This window comes from Puntigrus tetrazona, chromosome 14 (genome assembly GCF_018831695.1).
Source record: "Puntigrus tetrazona isolate hp1 chromosome 14, ASM1883169v1, whole genome shotgun sequence".
In the NCBI taxonomy this organism is placed as follows: domain Eukaryota; kingdom Metazoa; phylum Chordata; class Actinopteri; order Cypriniformes; family Cyprinidae; genus Puntigrus; species Puntigrus tetrazona.
This window is the reverse complement of record NC_056712.1, coordinates 21,405,008-21,411,490: the sequence shown is the minus strand read 5'-3', so window position 1 is coordinate 21,411,490 and position 6,483 is coordinate 21,405,008.

Here is a 6,483-nt window from a genome sequence, read left to right as displayed (position 1 = left end):
CCTCATTAGATGTTTTTGAAAAATGTTTAGAATCCAGGCATACCAGCATCCTAGTGAAAGATCTGACCGTATCACCGTCATAATACTACTTATCCACCTTCTCTCAATTTAAACACTGACTTGTATTAATCAGACTGTAGTTCTGTGAACATTACACTCATGCTCCTTGAATCCTGTGTATTGGTATTATCAGTTTGTCATTGGTCATGCTTCCTGGTGCTATTTTGAGATGCTGTCAACAAGTGTTGTTCTACATCCTGTGGTGGAAAAAGTCTGATGATGACTATAGTTAACGCTGAGCAGCTTATTGAGTTTCCCCCAGGAAACCTCCCCCGTGAATCACTAAAAGCGGTGCTGTAGGCAGTCACTGTGGAGACTTCAATTACTGCCGTGTCCCAGTCGGCTGATTTCTAACTGTGGCCAGCAAATTAGAAAAAGGAGGGGGGAGGCAGAGAGAGAGAGAGAGAGTAAGAAAAACTAAAATCATTTGGAAAAGGATGGTTTAAAATTTTGACAGGACAGTACAGGGGACAAGTTTCTGTTTAGAAGTGGGGAGGCAACCTTTGTTCATACTGTATGTTGGCTACAGGCCAGCCGTCTGCACCATAGGATTCACTTCATAATCCTGTGTATGACTGATTTATGGCTCACATTATCGAATGTTGACAAAACGTCCCCAACTGAGTCTTTCTTCTATGCAGAGACAGGTCTGTGAAAATACAGACAAAAACGTCCTACATATTTTCAAATTTAGGGCAGCATACTTCATCTTCAGTGTAATTGTGTGGTTTTGAAAGATGATTAGGGGAGAGTTCGTTGTGGCAGTAGGTTATTAGTCCTTCACAGTAAAACTATAAGTACAGCAGTCTACCCTGAGCAGGCTTGTTTGTACTTTTATAGACATGTAGAAAGTGATAAATGTGTTAACTTAAGTAAGCAAAAGTACTTTCCTTTTAGTAGTTCCTATGTGGACCATAACCATGACAGCTCAAAGCGTTTTGATATGGTGCTCTTTTAACGTTTTAACATGCAATTCAAATGTTTATACATTTTTAGTTGTTGTTGTAGTTTTAATATTACTAAAATAATATTACTAAAATATTATTTAAATATTTGTATTTTCGATCAAATAAATGCAGCCACAAGAGCTACCTGAAAAAGGTTATAATTTTAGTGTTTAGTGCATGTTTCCTAACAATATTTTTCTTTTGTCTATCACAGTGACATGACCGTAAGTAAATTATGAAAATGTAAAATGTTTAGGTGAATTGTTCCTTTAAGAATGCTGATGTTGTGTGAGCGACAGCTGTTGGAGTCATTATTACTTATTTGCGAGATGACTTTGGCTTTTATTAGCTTTAAATAAAGCCTAAAGCGTATACCTGCACTCCAAATCAAATCTTGTCCCATAATCTGTTTAAATTAGTGTAATAGATAGTGTATCTCTTTTAAATATGTTCAGTATGCCCCGTGATTCACTTTCGTGTTGACATTTGCGGCTGATTAGTTTAAGAATACCACTTATTTTAATGAAATCTCAACTAAAACAGCACACCTAGCTATTTATAGTGAGCGTGTCGTAGTTTGTGCTGCTCAGGATACAGTCTGCAAAATTTTTAACACCTCCACAGATTTCAATTTTCCCCTGTAGCCATGCTGAGACATGAGAGCACTGTTTACCTTCTGTAGGCCAGAAAATGTGGTGTTGCTTTTTTCAGTGTCTTCTTGCACTACAGTGATTTGTTTTAATGCACTTTTTACTGTATTAGTTGTGGAAACACACGGTTGGTTCTGTGAATCCACAGCACTCCTCTGTCTGGATTGGAGGATTTTTGGGTAAGGTGGTGTAGTGTCTAGGCATGTTAGCTTAGTGATGACCAGCAGTTGCTTTACTGCACTAAAATGTGAAAATTTTCCAACAAAAGGTAATCAGGATTTTCACCTTCTTCAAAGCACTCGTCAATCTGACCCTAATGATTGGCACGGTGCAGCCGTACATCTGGTGCAGATGTAGCACTCTCTCTCTCTCTCTCTCTCTCTCTCTCACACACACACACACAGGATCAGGAGAGCTGGATGTCTGCCAAGCAGTGAATGTGCTTCCTGGTGTCTGTGGCCAGCAGAGAGAGTAAACACACACAGGTACTAGAACTTGAGCCAAAAGCCATCAGCACCCCAACTGCAAGAGGCCAGGCCTCAGTGATGTGGGTGATCACTTCAAACAGAATCTAAAGAACGTGTAAAACACATGGCATTCAATCACAGGCGTTTGTGACCAGGTGCGGAGAGGTGTGCAGTATTACAGCCCAGTGCCAAAACGCTGATTAAACCTATGGAACGTGTCAAAGATCACAAGCATAATGTATAAGACAGATTCAAAAATCAAAGTCAACCGAGGTCAAGCTCATGTCACCTTTGAAATGTTTTTTCTTATTGAGTCACATTGCCATGCGGTGAGGTATTTCTTTAACATCACTCAGGTGTAGAACAGTGCAGTATATAATGTAATTAAATATTTCATGTTATGTAGACATGTCAACTTGTTATTGCTTAAAATATGTCAGCTGTTAAACATTTACATGTACATTCTCATGAACCTATGCTTTTATCCAAAAGGTCTTCTGTTATCCAGAGTGACAGTTATGCAACACAATGTATATAATTTATACATTTTATATGTTATTTGACAGTAATTTGAAATGGGTTATTTAACAGTCGTGTAAATGATATCTGACAGGTGTACAAATTAAATATATATGTATATGTACATTTTATAGAATTTGAAAAATGAAAGAATATATGCATGTAATTATTAGTATGAATGTAGTATATTGAATAAAATTAAACAAACTATAAAAATCTAACTATCTATATTTTACTTAATACATTTTTATTTACAAATTTAAGTTTTTTCAACTCCAAAAAAGTTACTATGTAAGTTATTGAAATGTTTTGTTTGATTCATATAATTCTTTCCTGACCTTCCTCTTTTCTTCCTACTTCTTTTATGACAAAACAGCCTGAAGATATGTGACATTTTGTCCTTTTACCCTGGCAGACATCACAGAGCAGACAGATGTGATGACTGTTTCAGAAGATCAAGAGAGTGAGAAGCCCAAAACGTGCTCCACAAGCTCCAAAGCTCAACGGGGAGCTCCTCGTATGTCTACATGAAAAACCAAGGTTGGCTGGTGAGCGCTGGTCTTTGTGATTCAGTTTGTTAGATTCTGAGATGCCCCATGCCTGCAAAAGATCAAATCGTTTCCTCCCAACCTGATTAGACATGGTAGCAGGGGGTGTGAAACACACTCACAAGCTTATATTAAAATGCCTTCATCTCTCTCTGATGAGACGCTTTGAACGGAAGAGCGCTGACTATTAAACGATTAACCAGTGTTGGAGAATCTCAGAAGAACTAATTGAGAATTTTAATGGAAGATTTGCTTCCTTTTTACGAAAATAAATATATTTAAATGCTGTTTTTCTAGTCATTTCTAGTAGGCTGAGATTGGTGCAGTAGATCTCAGATGTTGTATGATGTCATTGTGTAGGTTTGAGAGAGGATTTCTGCCTAAATCTGTTTGAGTATGTGCCCCATTTAATCTGACTGAGCAGGGCAAATGGAGTTCATCTCAAGACATCCTGACCATTGATCCCTCTTACATGACTAGTTGTCTAAATCTGATTGGTGTGAACATGCTGCGTGCCATTCATCTGAAACACCCTCGTCCTGGTTTGAAAGGTGTGGCCTGGTTTAACATTCATTCACATACCGCTTTTTTTGTGTCGATAACTAGATACAAACCAGAGCTTTGGTGAAACATCACAGCATATGTTGGATAATGAGGCTCAGCCGTCCTGTCGGTTTCTCTGACATACCCCTCTTAATCTCTTGATGGCTCTGAGGATAATGGGGGTATTTCGCTGGAGATACAGGCAGACAGATAGCGGGCACTGTCGCAGGCTAGCACTAGCCAGCAAAGTTAGCGTTCGGGGCGGGTACCTCCGCATTTGCCTGCCATCTGTCACACGGGCAGAAGTCCAGCAGTACGGCAGGGCGCCCACCTGGGAAGGTAGTTGTGTGCTCCATCTCTCTATGTCTGTGGAGACTCGCCACTGCCCCCTAGTTAGACATTAATTCACTTAGAAGAGGGTCTTTTCAAAGCAGCTTCACATTAAATAACAATGTTAGTGGTCCTAAAATTCATCAGTGTTAAAATTCAGCTGCTATGAACGAATTCAGTCTCAGCTGTGTAGCAGGTCGAATTTAGCGTTACTTAGCTTCAGTTCAATAACAGCGTCGATGTTGCAAAGTATTCAGGTCCATAAAGAGATGTACAGAGCACACTACAATTAAAGAGAAGCATGTTTAGGTGTTTTTAGCTTCACACCATCTTAAAAGAATAGTTCGCTCGCAAAATTACAATTTGCTGAAAATGTAACATTAAAGATTTTTTTGTGATCAGAAGAGACTGAGGAAGTATAGCACTAAGTATAGCACGACTCTAGTCGAAACGCTGGAATAAAACGTGTTTGCTTCCAGCTACAATCAATAATATTGCTGTCTCCAGTAAAAAGTTGTCTTATCTGAATCAAGAGAAATGTGCACAGATTGAGCACTGTTTTCAAGTGGATTTTCATGCGAGAGGACAAAAGAAAATTGACTTGATTAAGTATGGATTATGACAGTATTTTTGACCTGAAGTGAAGGTTTAAAGTTAATACACCTTAATAACATGCAGCTTTTATCGGCACAATATCAATTGATAGGCTGGAGTTGTGTGAAATTACTTTTTGATTATTATGTTTTTCATCTGCTGTCTGAACTTTCATTCTGATGCCCCCTATTCAGTGCATCCATTCAGAAGCAGCAAGTGATGAGGTGCTAAGTTTCTGCAAATTTGTTACAATGAAGAAAAAACCCATCTACAACTTTGTCGGCCTGAGTGTGGATACATTTTCAGCAAATGTTCATTTTTGGGCGAACAATTTCTTTTTAATATATATATATATATATATATATATATATATATATATATATATATATATATATATATATATATATATATATATATATATATATATATATATATATATATATATATATATATATATATATATATATATATATATATATATATATATATATATATATATATATATATATATATATAATAAATATATGCTAGACGCTGAAAAAACATGTTCAGCATTTGCAAAAATATCTTTTATTTTCTTTTACTCCTCAAAAACATAAAAATAGACTCGAGAATAATGATGACATTGCTCACAGCTGACAGCCTGACAGTAATTGTTTTGAAATTCAGCTATGGAAGTGGTAAATTAGTTTAACAAATTCTGCCATAAGGTAGTAGAAGTGTTCCTAACTTGATAAAAAAGGGATGAGATTTTTGCAAGAACCTTTCATACTCTTCATATTGACAGCTAAACTGCTAATAGCACAGCATGCTAAAATACAGATTTTGGAATAAGGACATATTTTTTGACAGTGGATGTTAGCCATTTTAAAAAAATGTTAGCTATGCATAGTAATTTCGCATTAGTGGTGGAATGCTGGGTTGTTTTGTTGTGGCTAACTTTGGTTTTGATTATGTGTTTTTGTGTTTTTGGTTGTATTGTGTTTGACAAAAAAAGAACAAACCAGTCATTATATTCCTCTGTGGTTCTTGATTTAAAAGCTTTGCAGAAAAATATCACAGATACCTTGCCTGCTGTTGGTATGTGAGTGTTATGTGAGCATTTTTGTGTTGTCATGAATAATAAATGTAGACGAATCAAGTCAACTCAAGTCATCCCTAGTAACTATTATGTTTTTTTAAAAATCATCTAAAAAATATAGCATGTAGATTGGTTGATTTGAACATCTGGTGTTATAAATGCAGTCACTGAATTATAGTGAAGTTGTGGTGGGCAAAATGTTCATGTCTGCTCTTAATTTCCTGTCATCACCCTGCTTTTCCCTCTGTTGATAGGACACATGATTGTTTGGCTGTGCAGTTCTCTGCTGCTGTCAGTCGCACAGCAGTGTGGATGATATTAGCGCATACCTACTGAACATCAGAAGAATATTCTGAGAGTCGTGGAGTCCCTTAAAACAGCCTCAATATAAGCTCACAAAAGTTTCTCTTGGATCTGTCACCTCGTGGTGCATCATAAATCACTTTGTCAGGCACGGGGTCGTTAGCCTCTGGTCTCCCCTCAGCCTCCGTCACTTTGTTGTTTTCTTCCAGGAGGCTGCTAGCGTGTTCCTGAAAGTGTGGCATGTTCCCTACAGATGATCTTGCGTGGGAAGCTGACTCAGGGCTTGGGCACAAAGCACGCTGTCAAAAACCCTCTGTGCACTGGATGGTAATGTCTTCATGCCTGAGCATGTGTTTAGCTCATTAGATCTACTTTACAGGTTAAAATGCAGTATGTATACATTTTAATGCTATTGTAGAATAGATTTTTGGACAACCACAG